The sequence below is a fragment of the Trachemys scripta genome, chromosome 5, assembly GCF_013100865.1.
Source record: "Trachemys scripta elegans isolate TJP31775 chromosome 5, CAS_Tse_1.0, whole genome shotgun sequence".
Classification (NCBI taxonomy): domain Eukaryota; kingdom Metazoa; phylum Chordata; order Testudines; family Emydidae; genus Trachemys; species Trachemys scripta.
Window position 1 is genome coordinate 132,547,866 of NC_048302.1, and position 17,314 is coordinate 132,565,179.

A 17,314-nucleotide genomic window follows, 5' to 3' on the forward strand; every position below is an offset into this window, starting at 1 on the left:
AAGTGTGTTCGTACAGCTCCGAGCACAATGAGGGGCCTGATCCCTAATGGGGGCACCCTGGGGCTACTGCGATGCAAACATTGAACAGCATCGTCATGGCGCCCATCACCGTGAAACCTGGGATGTTAATTAACAACAGAACTTTTCTCCCCCCTTTCAGTAGAGAGAGATTTCAAGGAGACATTTGCCAGTTCCACATGTAATCAAACCCTGGGCAGGGGGCCCAACACCAGTCTGTCTATAACTTAAGTCTCACTTAAGCCCTCAAAATAGTCCTGACATGGGAGCTAAGGGAACATCTACACTGAAATAAAAGACCTGCAGCATGGCTGTGGCTGGCCCATGTCAGCTGACTCCGGCTTGGGGGGCTCCGGTTGTGGGGCTAAAAATTGCTGTGTAGACATTCAGGCTTGGGCTCTAGCCCAAGATCTGAGACCCTGGGAGGGAGGAAACTCCCAGAGCTCAGCTTCCAGCCCAAGCCTGAACGTCTACACAGGAATCTTGCAGCCCAAGCTCTACACAAGCCTGACTCAGCTGACCTGGGCCAGCCATGGGTGTTCAGTTGCTGTGTAGATATACTCTAAGCGGCCCTTACACATGCATGAGTTTCTCTTGCCAACCCTAGATTTAGTCATGCCAGTGAGACAGCACTCTTACAGTAAGCAGGATTTAGCTCACAAGTTGTAAAGGACTTTGAGATCCTTTGTACCTTAAGTCCATGTATGCCCAGGTAGTCTATTATACCTGTATTTATTTTAAAGGAAATGTAACAGGACTCCTTAAGCAGCCAGAAATATTGGCACTTCTTCAGGTACATAGATCTTCCGGGGAGGGTCAGCAAAATGCTCTGGAAGAGCACAGAAATAGATTCTACCAGTACCTAGAGGCAATAGTTTGTCTCCATGGCTGGCACACTCCAGTCTGGGATAGGACGACAGGACCATACATCAAGACAGGTGGTGAGAAGGGGACTGTGATGAGGCCCTGGCATGCTTCAGTGAATGTTGCTGGGTACTCGGCAGTTTTGAAAATCAGACCAGTTATTTAGGCATCTAACTATGAATTTAGGAGCTTGACTTCAGACATCTATACATCAAAGCCTAGGCCGCCCAACAAAAATGTACTGAATTTGCAAATGAACCTGGATAATGCCTTAATTTTCCTCCACTGGGGACACTGTACTGTCCCCCTACAGCCCAGCATTAGTAGCAAATTAACGGAAGTCGACTCAAAATAACCACCAGCAACTCTCTCACCAAACAGAACTCTAACAACTTGCAGAGCGCTCACCTTACGCACAACTGGGTGAAATTCAAAGGTGATCTAAGCTGACGGACCAATTTGAAAATTTGTGCTTGGATCACGTCAAAATGATCCAAAGTAAAACCTTCACACTTGGCTTGTTTGGAAGATTTCAGAGACTTAAAAAAAAAAAAAAATCAAGTCACATTAGAAGAAAGTTGGTTTTCAGTCATTTTAAAGATGAGTTTTGTAAGTTACCAATTTGGGCCATGCATGGTAGGATTTTTCCTCAAAGATATAAGAGATTCCAGTTTTCATAGAATTGTGCAACCATTTAATAGAATATCAGGGTTGGAAGGGACCTCAGGAGGTCATCTAGTCCAATCCCCTGCTCAAAGCAGGACTAATCCCCAGACAGATTTTTGCCCCAGATTCCTAAATGGCCCCCTCAAAGATTGAACTCAAAACCCTGGGTTTAGTGGGCCAATGCTCAAACCACTGAGCTATCCCTCCCTCTGGGAGGGATGAACTTTCTATCACATTTTATAAACTGTATTGTTTATCAGATGTATATACAGAGAGAACACAGGTTAAAGGAACTAGAGAACAGAGTTAAGGATGCACATCCAACCTTAACTCTGCCCTCCTGACTTCTGAGTAAGCAATTCCTCAGATACTTTGGCACGAGGGGCCACAGAGGAACCTGGAGAACCAGAATCCAAACGCTGCATTAAAACTACACTTTCTGTATGGAATATTTTCTCTCGGGGATAAAGTTCTGTACATGCCACTTGCAGGTCACCTTTAAACCTGCAGCTCTCCTTTAAAAGAGGATGCTTTTCTTGCCACCAAGCATCACCTGCTAATGTTTTGACTCCTGCCTCACCTAAAGTTTGGTCTCCTGCCTGTAACCCTGTCTCAATTGCTTGTGAAAGTGCAGAGTTTCGAGAGTGCCTGGGTCACCCCTGGCTGCCTCTAGGAACCAGTGAGAACCCCTAGGAACCTTGGTTTTTTACCAAGAAAGCTTATGCCCAAATAAATCTGTTAGTCTTTAAGATGCCACCGGACTCCTTGTTGTTTTTGTGGATACAGACTAACATGGCTACCCCCGATACTAGGAATCTGTGTCACCTCTCAATCCCCGTATTAACAGCAAATCAGCTCTGACCTTCAGCACAGGAGGCTGGCAAAGCATGAACAAGTCAGCTAAAGAACTGCTTCCTAGTCTAACTGGTGGGCAGTTCCCCTGGTACCACTCCTTGGCTATGTCTCCTCCACTCCCCAACAGAACACAGCACATCCTTGGCTGCCAGTGACAGCCACTTGGAAACCTACAGTACCGCTCCTCACAGGGAGAAATCCGAACACTCGGTGCATCTGGGCCCAACTTACCCCTGCGTTGGTGCCGGAGTGAGAGCAGTGATGGGGAGGTGACATGTGCCTCTTTTGTCAAGGGTTTGCTGGGGCCGAGTCAACGCTTGGCATGGACTAGGGCAGTCCTAGCTTGGACCCCTGTTGCTATGGTCACTGTGACCTCCCCCTTGGTTGCAGGGGTGCTGAATAGCCCCGTTTTCTGGGGCCAGCCCAGCATCTTGGTTGGTTTTACAGGATCAGATGCGACGGCTTGGGTTTTAGATCACCCCTGCAACTGCCAGCCGCTGGCCAGCCGAGCTGGTGAAACCGACAGCAGGCTGGATGAGTGCATGCGCTTTTCTGGCTCCATCCCCGACCAAGCCCGCCATGTTACCCTGCCTCTCCGGAGAACAGGGTAACCAGATGCCCCAGACAACGGGGAAGCTCTCGTGCCATCCCAGCCTCCAAAAAGCCATTCTGCTCTCTCCCCCTGCCCTGGAGGGTGCAAACCCGCTTCAGAGCCACTCCTGGCCCTGCTGCGCTACTGAAGGAAGGGCAAGGACCCTCTCCCCTCCCCCAAAGCTGCTAAAACCCACCCGTGTGCACCCCCCTGATTCCCTACCTCTCAGCAATCCAGGTCCTGCATTGAAAATCCGCTGGCCCTTGCCTGGAAGGGGCCACAGCTGCATGGCTCTGAGAGGGCTTCTGTGGGGGTTGGGAGCTGCCTGAGTGACCGAGCCTGCCTGGCTTCTCTGCCCTGCGTTACTCCCTGCCCTGCACTCGGGGTGCTGCCCGGGCGGCTCGCTCTGGCTTGCCACCTCCTGCTTTGGAGCGATTATCCGGTGGGGGCCCCAGCACTGCGCCATGGCTGGCCTGGCAGAACGGACGGCAGAATGTGCCCGGCTGCAGACCAGCGAACAATGACAGCATCAGCATGCAGAATTCCCAGTCTCCATGCGAGCATCTTCGGTGGTAAACAGGGCCGGAGGAGAAGGAGAGCAAAGTGCAGCGCTGCGGTTACAGAAGCAGGAGGTGAGGCATGCTCTAAAGGGTCATCAATCTGACACACATATGCCTCCAGCTATTCACCAGCGCCTTTGCTGCCCTCTGGGTTCTCCAATCACAGCACAGTGCCTAGCCAGCTTCCGTAAGGCCTTCTGGGTCTGCCAAACCCAGGGCCCTGTAAAGGAGAGCACTAAACTACAGATAAAGGGGCTTGTGGATAAAGCACCAGATTAGGTCTCGGGAGATCTAAGTACCTTTCCTTGCTCCGCCACTGACTCCCTGTGAGACCGTGGACAAGTCACTTAGTCTGGGTGTGCCTCAGTTCCCCATCTGTACAATGGGGATAACAGCACATCCTTCTCCTAGCTGGTGGGCTGGCTGGTGCTCAGTCCAGAGATCTTTGTGCTGCTCTCTTATAATAATAATTATTAATGGAGATATCCTATCTCCTAAAACTGGAAGGGACCTTGGAAGGTCATCGAGTCCAGCCCCCTGCCTTCACTAGCAGGACCAAGTACTGATTTTGCCCCAGATCCCCAAGTGGCCCCCTCAAGGATTGAACTCACAACCCTGGGTTTAGCAGGCCAATGCTCAAACCACTCTTGCACCGCCTCGCGTGGCAATTGCTCTCCTTCCAGCGCACCTCGGCAGCAGAGGAACAGGAACCCTTTGCTGGATGCTGCTTGCGGCTGTCAGTGGCTGCCTGTCCTCCACAGCGTTCCCTTATGGGGGGGGGGGCTGCCTCAATTTCCCTCTGAGGTCCCTGGAATGAATCCAGAAAGGCTTTCTTGGAGCTCAGAAGGTCCCTGGTTTAATAACAAACACTTTGGAACAACCCTCAAAATCCCAAAGTAAAGTCCAGCACCACAACACTCATTTTCTACCAGTCCTGGGGCTTTTCATCAGTCAAGCAGCCACCTCTGGGCCTTTCTACCTGGAGTCCTTCCTTCCTCTCAGGAGAGGATCCAGCACTTTCCCTGGGTTGGCCCCTCTCCGGCTCAGAGAGGCCAGCAGGCAGATCCCCTCTGCTGCTCTCCGGGCAGCTCGGGATCTCCTGCAGGACCCTTCTTCACTCTGCAGCCCTGAGCTGCTGCCTTCTCCAGACCAGTGGTGAAGTTTCTCTCCCCACCCTCACTGATCCCAGTGGTCTGGACCCAGGATCCATTTTCTTCTTCCCCACCAGGGAGGTGAGTTCACAATGTCACATTTCCCTTTATAAGGTCAGCCATGCCGTGACACTGCCCAGGCGCAGTGGGACTTTCCTGCTAGCAATGCTTCGAAATTAACCCCTAGTCTGCTGAAGAGCAGTGCTGTATTGTTTGAACACTACTCGATGGGGCACTGGAGAGGTCAAGCTCACCGGGTCAATCTGTCCTGGGTTAGCCCTGCCACAGCAGTGATGCAGCAAGGCGGGCAGGGCTGGGAAAGCATGTGGTTCCCGTAATCCCACCCTCACCGGGAAACTTTGTACTGTGCTCCCACGAGAGACCTTTGCATTCTCCTGTGGAAGGACAGATGCTGTGGGAAGCTTGAAGGAGCTGAAAGAAGGTTTCTGTGCAGTCTTCGGCCCCTTGTCTGTTCCTAACAGGAAGAAAGATACTGACTGGGGGAGTTTGTGCCCCATCCCTAGCTAGTGCAACCGCACCAAACCCAGTGGAGATCCACCAGGGATGAGTTTGGCCCAGTAACTCAGAAAGACGTGGCTGGAGATGTAATGGCTCATTCTAGTCCAACAGGGCAACCAACAGTGAAAATAACCAACGGTTTCGCACCTCTCTCAGAAATGCCATCGTGGGCCTGATCCAGACTCCCTGGGCTTACATGGAGCGACTCCTGATTCGCACCGATGAGGGACCAGATTCAGGTCCAACAGGTCTAAAGCCACGTGGGATGGGCCGACTGCCAGCAGTGACTGTAGAGTGTAAGCCCCAGAAATGGACCCATTGGCTCCTGGGGAGCAGACTTCCCCTCCTCCCGCACAGACATGCTCTCTGCGGATGCGGATGCTCGAAGACAAGAGCCACATCTCCTTGCGGAGCTCCCCACACGCCCTGCATTTGTAGGGAAGAGGGTCAGAGGAAACGTCACAGCTCAAGGAACCACACCTGAACGGTGGAGCGGAGCGGAGTACGGTGGAGCAGCCGGAGGGCGATGAAAGCAACTTGTCTGGTGCAAAAGTCCAAAGCCTGCAGCGAACCCCCTTCCGGGAGACAAAACGCCCTGCTCCAGCAGCCAGAGATTAATATTAGACAGCCAAGAATCCACCATCTGGGTATCCACAGGCAAGCGTGCTCTCCACAGCTGCCTCCTCCACACGGTGTTTACAAGCACACCGACTTGCTGGCAGATGCATCACCTGTCCCCTCGTTGCACATGAGCATGCTGGTATTTTCAGACAGGCAATGGAGCTGCTCTGTAGCACCCAATCGGAGTTGCAGTGTATATTGAAATCCCTTGATGTTAAGCCCTGTGGATGTATTAATCATCCCTTAGGAGGATAGTCTTTGGATAAGGTACTGACCGGGGATTCAGGAGATATGAGTTCAATTCCCAGCTCTGCAACAGACTTCCTGGATGTCCCTGGGCCAATCCCTCTGTGCCTCACTTTCCCCATCTATAAAATGGGGCTAATGGTATCTCCCTTTCTATTAACTGATTTTGGTTGCATGGTCTCCAGGGCATACTATCTTACTGTATGTCTTTCTGTACACAATGGAGTCCTGCTCTCAGTTGGAGCACCTAGCTGCTAATAGTAGATAATGTTTTCACCCCTCAGCTCACTAATACACTTGATAAAACATCCCTGTGAGTGCTATCTGTTGTACAGAGTAGTGAGCTGAAATACAGAGTGGTTTAGGTCAGAGACAGTGGCAGAACCAGGGTCACAAGTCACAACTACTAGCTGCCTGCTCTAACCACTAGACAAGACTAGCCCCAAATGTCATGAATAATTCCTGCAGTGTTCCATTCTGCATGGATGCTATCAGATGTGGGGTGGGGCATGGTGGAACACACCAATGGACTGCAGAATGGCAGGCCCCAACTGGGGGTGGAGGGATCTCCCTCTGCCTGGAAATTCATTTATCGTTTGTATTAGATTCCCGATCAGGAATCAGGGCCCTGTTGTGCTAGGCACTGTACAAAACATGCAATAAAAGACTGATCCTGTCCCAAAGAGCTTGCAACCCTATCATGTGGCAAGAGACAAGGGGTTCCACCAACAGTGGAGTGGGATAGGGGGACAAGGCAATAGTGACATTAATCTGGAAAACTCTGCAACAAGAAATCCCTAGTACTTGACCTATAGGAGAATCTCCTAGCAGTACAGGGCCTGTGACACACAGGAGTCCAGCACTTCTGAGTCTATCCAACATAGTACAGCAGCAGCATACACATACATGCTAGCCAGTTCACTACAACGTGAAATTGTGTTTATTGTGTCAGGGCTGCTTCTATCACCTCTCTTACAAAACTAAAACCATTCCTAGTGGTTTATACCCCAGCAGACAAAGGTCTTGTAGAGGTTGATCTGTTTGCATCACCTGCTGCACGGAACCAATTTCCACTGGCATTCACTAGGTGACGGACACAAAAAAAGAGAAGAAATTGCTGATCCTTGTTTTTCCTGGCTCGGATCATTATTTCTGCTGTTTTGATTCCACAGGAAAACATGTCACTGGGCCACGTACCAATGGAACTGGGTAATTCATGACACATCTAGCTAAAAGCTTCTAGCATTACATAAGCTTGCTTTGGCGCCGCCAAGTAACTTCTCCAGCTAATAAATATTTGTGAGATTGCTTGTGGGAAGAGCAGAGTGTGTCAATAACATGATCACATTTCTTCCCAGTTGGGTACAAAGTAAGACAAAGGGGCTCTGTTCCATCAGTGACAGAATTACTTCTGATCTGTACCAGCGTAATCAAGATCAGGATTTGGCCCCGAGAATCTAAAAGAAGCCGGGGCTACTTATCTGTTCATACACTGCTGGGTTGTACGGTCAGCAAGAGCAGCGAGAGCTTTATCTTTGCCCCAGTGAATCTCAAATGCACAGTGCAATTCAGACTACCTGCCAGCATCTGCTAGAAGCAGGCTTGGGGAATTGCCCTGCTGAAGTGAAATAGAGATCGGCTCTTTGGCGGTGAAGCTCAGGCTAGCTACCAAGGACAGTATAATGAAACTGTGGCTGCATCTACACATGCATCCTGGTTTTAAGCTCTACTGCACACATGCTTCATGGGATCTACAACCCAAAGCATTCTGCTCCAGTGATTCAGGACCCTGCTACTTGAACTGAGAGAGGTTCTCGAGTAGCTAAGAGTAATAGATTCCTTGTAGGCCTCCAGTCACTGGAGGGCAATGCAGATAAGATTTGACCTTCCATCCAATGGAGAGCCCTGGGGCACGTGAAAACTGTGATCAGCCTTTGTAAGAAAATTCAGTCATTCTCCACCCGCAGTCCCGGAGCCATGCCTTTCCCCCCGCATCTGCTATTCCAGAGGGTCTCAAGCTGTGGTCCACAGACCAGGAAATGCTGGCTGGCCACATGGTGCTAATGTCCTTTTTATATCCTGCTTCATCACATTAAAAGACAACTAAAAATATCTCCTTTTCCTACACAGTGTTGCCAACTCTTGCAATCTGATCATGAGACTCATGATTTTTAGTGTTTTTCGTGAAGCCCCAGCTGTTTCCATGCACTAGTAGGATTCCACGACAGCTTTCATTTAAGAAAGAGATAGCTACAAGGGCTAGTAACTGCAGAAAAAAAGCTTGAAAACATGAAGCAAGCACACCCTAAAGGCTGGGGGGGAAAAGGGGGAAAATGGGCAAAGAAAAGGCTAACCTTTCTGATTGACGACGATCTCATGATTGTGGGGATATGGACTCACGATTATTAAACTTGCTTCCATGTGAGGAATTATTAGGATTGTGTCAGGGATGGTATTTGATCACAGGAGTGGAGAGTTGGTCTACTAAGCATTCTCTCTAGTAAGATGGGCTCCATGCTATGAAAGAGGTTGCGGATCTCTCTGTCCTATTCCACGGAGATAGAAACACTAATGGACACCAGCCACTCTCCTCTGTAATTTGTTGGGAGTCCTGCTATCGTCTCTCAGCGACCATTCAGCTGTACTGAAATCTTTCGTCATTTTGCAACACCTTCCCCAGTAAATGTGCTCGGATTGTCAGTAGAAGCTTCTGGGGGTAGGGAGCATGATCGAATTGCAGACATTGAAAACTCAAGCTAGGAACCGGGAGTTGAATTGTGTTCTTTCTGGCGTCAGATTCAGATGGCAGAATTCGGTCCAACAAGTTACCAGGGCATTCTACCCTCCTTTGTATTCAGAAGGCCTGTGAACCATCCGGGATTGCTTTCCGAGGCCTGATGTTTAATGAAGCTCATGGAGAAGTCACCTGCCATCAAATGCAGCTCATTAGGGCCCTGATTCAAAGCTCACTAAAGTCAATGGGAGTCTTTCCACTAGCTTCACTGGAATTGGATCAGACCTTAGGCCTCTTGGTCAAAGAGTTGGAGAAGTGAGCCCTTGATTCATGGGATATGGGTCATCACATGCTTTTCCTTCCCATGCCTTTTTCTCCTACATTCGTTCCCCTCAACTCTTGTTTGGTGGGAACCATGTGGGTCTCTTAACACAGGGTCAGATTCCTGAGTCTAGGAGGATTTGATTCAGACACAATTTTTTGAGAGATCTAAGCCAAGATTTAAGTGACTTCTTATGTTTGGGATCCCTCTTGTTTGGGCCACCCCCACTCGAGACACCTTGAAAGAACCTGATTTTCAAAGGGGGGGGGGGGGGCGGTATTTAGCACTTCCTGAAAACCAGGATTCCTGATGCTTCTGAGGACGACTGCCCCCCAAAATGGCAGTCTTGGTCTTGGCCTCCTTCACTTGATGCCTTCCCCTGCCTAAACTGAGCAAAGTGGGTCTGAATCCCCCCCAGTTTTATTCCACTGGAACTTTACCCAACATCTGTTCTAACGCGTCAGGCCCTGCAAGTGCAGCGACTGTACAGTCCCACCAGATCAGCGTTCTCCGCTCATATACTCTGGTGGTGAGGTTTCATATTCACCTTACACAGAACGGACTTGTTCCCATAAGAACACCAGCTCCCCCAGCAAATTATACCAGACCTCCGCAACTAAGTGCTGTGTGGGGTTAGCTTGGTAAATGGGTGCGTGCAGAAAGGAGGGTCTGGTGTGCTTGGAAGAGAGATCTGGGGAATGAAGGAAGGCTGGCATCCCTAAGGGACAGAGTTAAGATTATAGTATGTGGTCCTTGGGGTGCTGTTGCTGCAGTGGTATGGACTCTTATGTGGGTTAATTTTTCATTTCTTTGCTTTTATCTCGGGTATGGTGCGTGTGTCTCAACCTTTACTGCTGCACCACAAACTGGTGCGTATATAACACACACACAATCATTTCACCTGCCACCAAAATGCAGTTATTTCTGGGGTGGAACACGGCAGCCGTTTAACTGCACACAGCAGCTCTGTCATATATAAGCCAAGAGGAGAAGAAAGCCATATCAAACTGAAACTGTGGGAGCGGATTCCAGGAGGCAGAACATAAAAACCCAGAGCGGCCATGCCGATAGCCTACCCTTGCAACGTAGTCCTGGGGAGTTCGGATGCCCATTAGGCTTCCATTCCTCAGCTCACCCAGCCATCAGGAAGAGGTCACCTCGAGGAGCACAGCACTTCTAGCACAATGCCAGCTGCGGTGCTGATTCACAGAGGGAAGAGCACCACCTAATGAACCACCCACACCACTTCCAGCAGCACCTGCGTTTTCCCTTAGAAGGCCCCCAACCCAGGCCTGACACAACCAGCGTGATACTAAGCCATCTGATCAAACGAAGGTTCTCCTAGTCGTGGAGGGGCACCAAAGATCTATTGCCGTAATCCTCCCTTTAAGGCTTGTCATGTTCACTTTCCAGTGAGCATCGGGGTCAACATGGGTAGAGGGAAATGGAGAAAATCCCTTTCCTAAATGGCCTCATGCGAGAAGCCCACTGAATACCTGATCAGTTCAGTATTGCTGGGATACCTTTGCTTTCCTTCTCCTGGCGCACTGAGACACAACCACCACAGCTAGGGCAATAATCTTTTAATCTGCATCGAAAATTCCCCACCGAAAGCTCCTTTGAGCACCGCAGGGGATCTAACGGCTCTTTGCTGCCAGCGGTCTGTCAGCTACACACAACAGCCATCCTACAAGGTGCTGAATTACTTCCGGACTCAGGGCCGCTTTAACTTGTGCCCAGTTGCCTGTGGCCCCTCTAGGCCATTTCGTCAGCTAGGACTAGCCCGAGTGCAAGGGAGCACCCTAGCCACGTCCACTGTGCTAGAGCGCCAGCAACCATGGTATTGTAGGGCTGCTCTGGCCAGCTCTAGGCTACCCAGGGACTCTCCTGCCCGCAAGGTGGATTGCCTGGGAGCTGGTTAAGTCAGCGGAGGCTCTAAGAAGATGGAGCAGAATGGGGCTGAACTCAGGGCACTGAACAGTCACTGACTTCAGCATGAGCGGAGGGCAAACAGCTTGTGATGCAGCCCTGGATTCGAGGAGCAGGAGCAGGGACTCCAGGGCTCTAGTCCTAGCTATGATACCCAAACGGCTTTGATTCATAGGTCCAGAAGGGACCAGCGTGCTCATCTCATCTGGCCTGTGTTCTACAGGAGCTCAGAGAACTCCCCAAAACAATGCCTAGAGCAGATCTCTTAGGAAAACCATCCAGTCTTGATTTAAACATTGCCAGCGACGGGGAAGTCACCACAATCCGTGGCAAATTAACCATGGCAACAATTACCTTCAGTGTTAAAAAATTACACCTTATTTCCCGTCTGAATTTGCTTGCAGTGGAGCCAAACTGGCTGGGATTGGCCCTATGGGTCCCAGAATGAGTCCCAGATCCTTACCTGTCTGCTTTGTGACCCAGGGGACAAGTCATTGCACTTCTCTGGGCCTCAGTTTACCCTCAGATGTGTGAGAATTGAAGGGACCCCAACTGAGAATTTGCACTTCCCTCAGAGAAATCCAATGTGTATGTGGGGCGTGGAGAGCTCAGGGGGTTATGGGAGATCTCATTTTAGTTGAAAGCAACAGAGGGTCCTGTGGCACCTTTGAGACTAACAGAAGTACTGGGAGCATAAGCTTTCGTGGGTAAGAACCTCACTTCTTCAGATGCATTTTAGTTGAATCATTTGAGACGGGGCACTCAGAGTGGTGCCCCTTTTCATATTTTGGATACATCTGTTATTCAGATTTACCTGCTATTATGCCAAGTAACACATAGGATGACTAACTGAGAACAGTTAAAGGGGGAAAATATCCCTCTCTTCTTTCCCCAGCCGATTATTTCCTGGATGCATTTGACGGCTCTTTGCACATCGTCAGTGTCTGTGCTTCTCCTGCTCCTCCATGTCCCTTTCCCCGCCTACTAAAACCAGTAAGATTTCAACCCGTCTAACAGCTCCAACGGTGTAGTTTCAACACTGACCTTTCCCTGTCATGAAGTTGCTCGGTTTAGAAGTTCTCAGCCCCTTTTACCTGGGACGATCAAACAAGCCGCCTGCATTTCGCACCCCCTCCTCCTCGGAGTCGGCAAGCCACCGACCCCTTCCTGCAGTCCCCACTCACGGCAAGAGGGCTGCAGGATTGGAGCCCGGGATGGTGACATCCCCCTAGAGAAACAGGTCTCTCTAGCAGTTCTATCAAGGCCAGATCCCCCACCCCAGCAGAATTTCCCTCAGAAGGTCACTGCGTTTTCCCCTCAACGCCATTCTGGGAGTTGGGATGGGCTTTCCCCATCCCCAACAGAACAAGCCATGATGACCCTGTCCCCAGCAGATCCAGGGTTCTGCAGTAAATAAGAGCCTGTGATGCTGTATTAGCACTATGGCCCTTAGAGCCAATCCTGGCTAGTTCAGCTTCGCTCCAAGCCTCACTTCCAGGGCTTCTCTTGGTTATGGGGTCCCATGGGACTGTCCTCACAGGGGGCTTCCTTAGCATGGAGACGCCATAAAAAACCTTCTCAGGATCATTGCCACAAGACTGCATGGGGGTGGGATGAAGAGTGTACAATGTGTCCAGCCTCACCCCCCAAACTGCCCATTCTCCACCCCGGGCTTACCTTGTTTCTGCCCCTCTCCCCCGCCCACCACCCAGACCCTACAAAGAGATCCCTTTGTGGAGTCCCAGGAAGTGGGGGGCAGTGGGAAGGCCTCCCCCCACATATGGTCCCCTCCATATGCTGTTCCACACCCTTGGGCTTCACGGTATTCACGGGGACAGAACTCAGATCCACTTGAGCTAAAGGAGAATCTCTGCTAACAATCAGCAGGATAGGGCCTCGGATACAGTGGGCAATTCCAATTTCATCCATTAGGGGGCAGGTACCCACTAGCTTGTTTGTTACATGATGATTTTTATCTGGTCAGGCTTTAACTTTGATAGCTGAAAGAGGATGTTTAATTTATAGTCACTCCCCTCCAATTACTCTTAATGATGCCTATTTCTAATACGGCACCTTTCATCGGTAAGTCTCAAAGTGCTTCATAATCTTAATGTATTTATCTTCATAACACCCCTGAGAGGTAGGGCACTGCTATCACCCCCTTTTACAGATGGGGAAACTGAGGCATGGGAAGGCTAAGTGACTTGCCAAAGGTCACACAGGAAGTCCGTGGCAGAGCAGGGAATTGACGTTAGCAAGTGTCCTAACCACTGGACCATTGAACCAGGTCTCTGCAGCTGTGTACCTGGATAATGTATTTGTGAATTTACCTACCAGAGGAAGAAAACATCCTGCATGCCTCGTTGACACGAGCAAACCTTTCCTCACCCAAATAGAAGCACTGGTGTCATTGATGAAAAATGACTCAGGTATAAGAGGGTTGCAGGACCACAGCCTATAACTGTACCCTCTTGTTTTCCAAAGAACAGCCTTCAAATGTTTCAAGGAAATAATTCCACAATTAAGTTGAACTCAGATGATATTGTCGCATTCTATATAGGGGAATGTGAAATCATATAGCCCCTAGCACTGTGCGCATATATAAACAGGCCACAACACTACGCTGCACACACAATTCCCCCCCTGGGGAGAGGACAAGAGAAAGAATGAAGCACATGTGACAGATGTTAGTCACATCACTTAATGCGCTCCTGGAAGGTCCTCAGATACCGTAGTGATGAGAGACGGAGAACCTACGTAGAACAGACTCGCTGAAATAGCGACACCATTCCACGGCTTGGTGGGGAGTTGATCGCCCTTTTATTAATAAATATTTTATACCATCTTCCATGTGACGATCTCAAAAGCAAGTATTAATTCCAATGCCTAGTGCAATGGGTCCCTGATCCTTGAGTGAGGCCTCTAGAGATTCCTGTAAAACAAATAAATAAATAGTAACATTACACCCAGAAGAGGTTGGTAAGTATTTTATGGATGGTGAAATTGAGGCAGAGAAAGGCTAAGTGACTTACTTAAGGTCACATGGTGAGTCAATGGCAGAGCTGGGAATAGAGCCCAGGAGCCCAGGCCCATGCTCAAATGAAGCTCAGTTACTCCCAATGTTAAATAAAATGCATTGTGCTAGCATACTTCCCTCTGCCCCCACTCCCAATTAAAGAGGCGATCCGATTCTGTGTAAACACAGAGTAGCCCCCTTGGCGGAGATCTGGATCAGGAACACAACCTGACTGTTCTCATTTCTCTACTTATAATAGAGGGTAAAACCCCCCACCCCAGCCTGTAAGTGGCCCGCGATGATGGAAGACACACCTAACATACACCCCCAAAAATGGCACTCGTACACTATTCTCCCAGCCCTCTTTCCTTGGGATCATCAACAGCCCTAAATGCAGGATCCTAAAGGCAGGATATTCGTAAGCGTCAACGATTCTTTAAATATAACAGCTCATGATTTGCACCTATCAACAGGGCGCGCCCCAGTCATGGGCTTTTGACCATTTACTAGTCAGTGACAGCGTGCACCGGTCACAGAGCAAGGCTCAGTCTCTACCTGAAGGAGTTTGCAAGCTAGCTGGTCAGACAGACCATGATCTATAACCGCAGGAGGCCTTTCCTTGATCTGCACCTGCCCTTATTCAGGCTAGATGGGTAGTTTACCAAAGAGCCTAGTTCCCTTTCTGAACGTCTCTTCTGCTCCGTGGCAGGAGAACGTGAGCCACTGGGATGGTTTAAAAATCGGTCAGGTTTCCCCCTCCCCCACCAAGGCACTGCATGAGTGGCAGCGAGGTGGTACCAACCCTACTGTTGGCGCCTACACAAGCCAGTGGTGCTAGATCTGGGGAGAGGAGCTGGCTGCAGCAAGCCTGCATATTGACAGGGGTGATCCCCAGCTCCTCTCCCTCTCTCACAGCCACGGAGATCACGGGGGGCGAGGCCCTACGGTCTGGCATGAAGTCCTCCCCCCCCAAAACACCCGTGCACGCGCTCCCAGTAAAGTGAACGCCAGAGGAAGGGGCTCCCTTCTGCTCATCGGCAGCTGACCCGGGTGCCCCAGCCACTGCTGACATCATGCAGGGAGCCAGGGGTGGTGTGAAAGCGAGCAGGAGCGAGCCACAGCAGCGCTAGCGTCTCTCCCTGCCTGCTCCACTGCTCTCTCCTGGGGAGATCAGCTCTGAAACCAAGCTGGGAACTCGTGCCAACCCCGGGCACCTGCCCATCCCCAGCAGAGACATGGAAGGCAAGCATTCAGTCAGGGCAGCAACTTATCTCTGCTTCCCCTTGACATGTAGGGCGGATAGGGCAGGGGAGCTGGAACTAGGGGTGCAGCCCCAGCAGCACCCCCTGGCTTGAAGCAATAGTAGCAATCGAATGCACGGCTCCCATCATAGACGGGGTTTACAGTTTTGTTCAATGGCTTTCAGCCGCCCTGCTCTACAAATTGTTCCAATGCCCCTGTTCAGGGCCAGATCCACAACTCCATGGATTGACACCCCAGCTGAGGAGCTAGCTAGTTACATACAGGACTACGAGGTTGCAGGGGCACACATGGTCTATTGGGGTTCCCAGTAGGCAAGGGATTCAAAACCTAGCCGATCCAACACCCGGACTATGAACTGGAATAGTAAGGCAGATACCAGAGGGGTTTGGGGTCCTCTCCAAATCTATAGTCTAGAGCCTTGTTCAATCATCCCTGCTCTGCTGGATTAAAATACCCGCTTTCCTTACTGCAAAAGGAGCAGGCCCCCGAGCTCTTCCCCCCCCCCGTACCCCCTGCTGCTGCTAAAGTCTCACACAGTGCACAAGAGGCAGATGACATAATTCACAGCTAGCGCATGTTAATCACCCGCACGCCAGCATCTCACTCGCTGGACTGAACCCCACTCGTGACATCATCGCAAAGACTGACACCAACCACCACTGACAAGCAGTTTTTTTCCCCCACCCCGTTTATATTTTGGGTGGTGGTTGTTTCCAAATGGACACAGCAGAGCAAACCCCCCCCCCCAAAAAAAACAAATGATGTGTTACCTTAGGCACAAACAAACATTTATCCAAAGCAGAAACCGCAGCTGACCCCCAAATCTCCCCCTCCCCAAAGTGTTTGATTCGATGGCTACAACCAGGGTGCTGGCCCACAAATCCATCCACCCTTACCCCCCCTCCCCACACAGGTTTTCCAAGATGCGCCAGATTTGCACCCCCCTTTCCCATGCCATTTTCCAGGCTGCACCAGCGACTGCATTGAAGTGCATTGCCACAACCAGCACACACCTTTCCCCCCTGCACCCCCCGAAAACACCCGCGCGTGGGGAAAGGTAGGAGCCCCCCCCAGCCTTACTCTTGGCAGGAAGGCTGTGATGCTGCCTGGATCCAGCCTCCGGATGGGTGATCCCCTCCCTGGCGGAGCAATAGACAGACAGACGAGGCTGGCCCCGGAATCAAACGCCTCCCAGAAAAGACTCAATCAATGGCTCCGGCTCCGTGCAGCGCGGCAGCCGCTTGGCCGATCCCGCTGGCTCCTCGCGGGCTGAGGGGGGCTCGGCTCCTCTCCCCGCTCGCAGCCACGTTCCCCCCTTCCTGCGGCAAAGAGCGGCCAGCCCCCGGCCCACCCCCCGCCAGCCGGCAGCCTAACAGAGCCGCGGAGGGTGGGACGTGCCCGGGCCGCTTCCCTTTAACTCTTCCCGCTCCGGCCCCCACCCGCCGGCTCCCCAGCTGAGCCGCGGCCCCGTGTAGCAGCTGATTAACCCGTCCGCAGCCGCGCGAGGCTTTTGCACCGAGCCATGCAGCGAGCCCCTCCGAGGGGCGGTGGAGGACACGTGACGGGGATGCAGGCGACCCGGGTTCGAATCCTGCCAGTGCCACTGATGCCCTGGGCAAGTCCCTTATTAGGGGGCGGTCTAGGCTGCCCTGGAAAACCCGGCTCTGGGGGATCCGGGCTGCGGGACTTTGTTTCCTCGCTGCCTGGTACACCTGGGTTTCCAGTTGCTGAATCTGGGTGTCTCACCTCTGCACTCTGCACACTTGCTGCGGCTTGAGCCGTGTCCACCCTGCAAAATGACAGGGCTTGGCCAAGAGTCTGGGGCTCTGAGCCACCCTTCCTGTGTGCTTGCTGACCCAAATGAGAGAGATTTGTAGGTGGATGATGGGGGGCAGGTTGGATTCAAATCTGAGTCCAGGTTTACAATGCCATGTAGGCATTTATTTGTTTTATTAATA

The 17,314-nt window shown here is 51.1% G+C and overlaps 1 protein-coding gene across 3 annotated transcripts in view; it reads right to left on the reverse strand.

Annotated features, from left to right (window-relative positions):
* The window catches only part of LZTS3 (leucine zipper tumor suppressor family member 3), a 157,367-nt gene extending 140,762 nt beyond the window's left edge, over positions 1-16,605 (reverse strand). For all 3 annotated transcript variants that reach the window (XM_034771580.1, XM_034771579.1, XM_034771578.1), the window contains exon 1: positions 16,437-16,605. The gene's annotated coding sequence lies outside the window, so the exon portion shown is untranslated. The remainder of the gene's footprint in view (positions 1-16,436) is intronic.
* Positions 16,606-17,314: the final 709 nt, after the last annotated feature.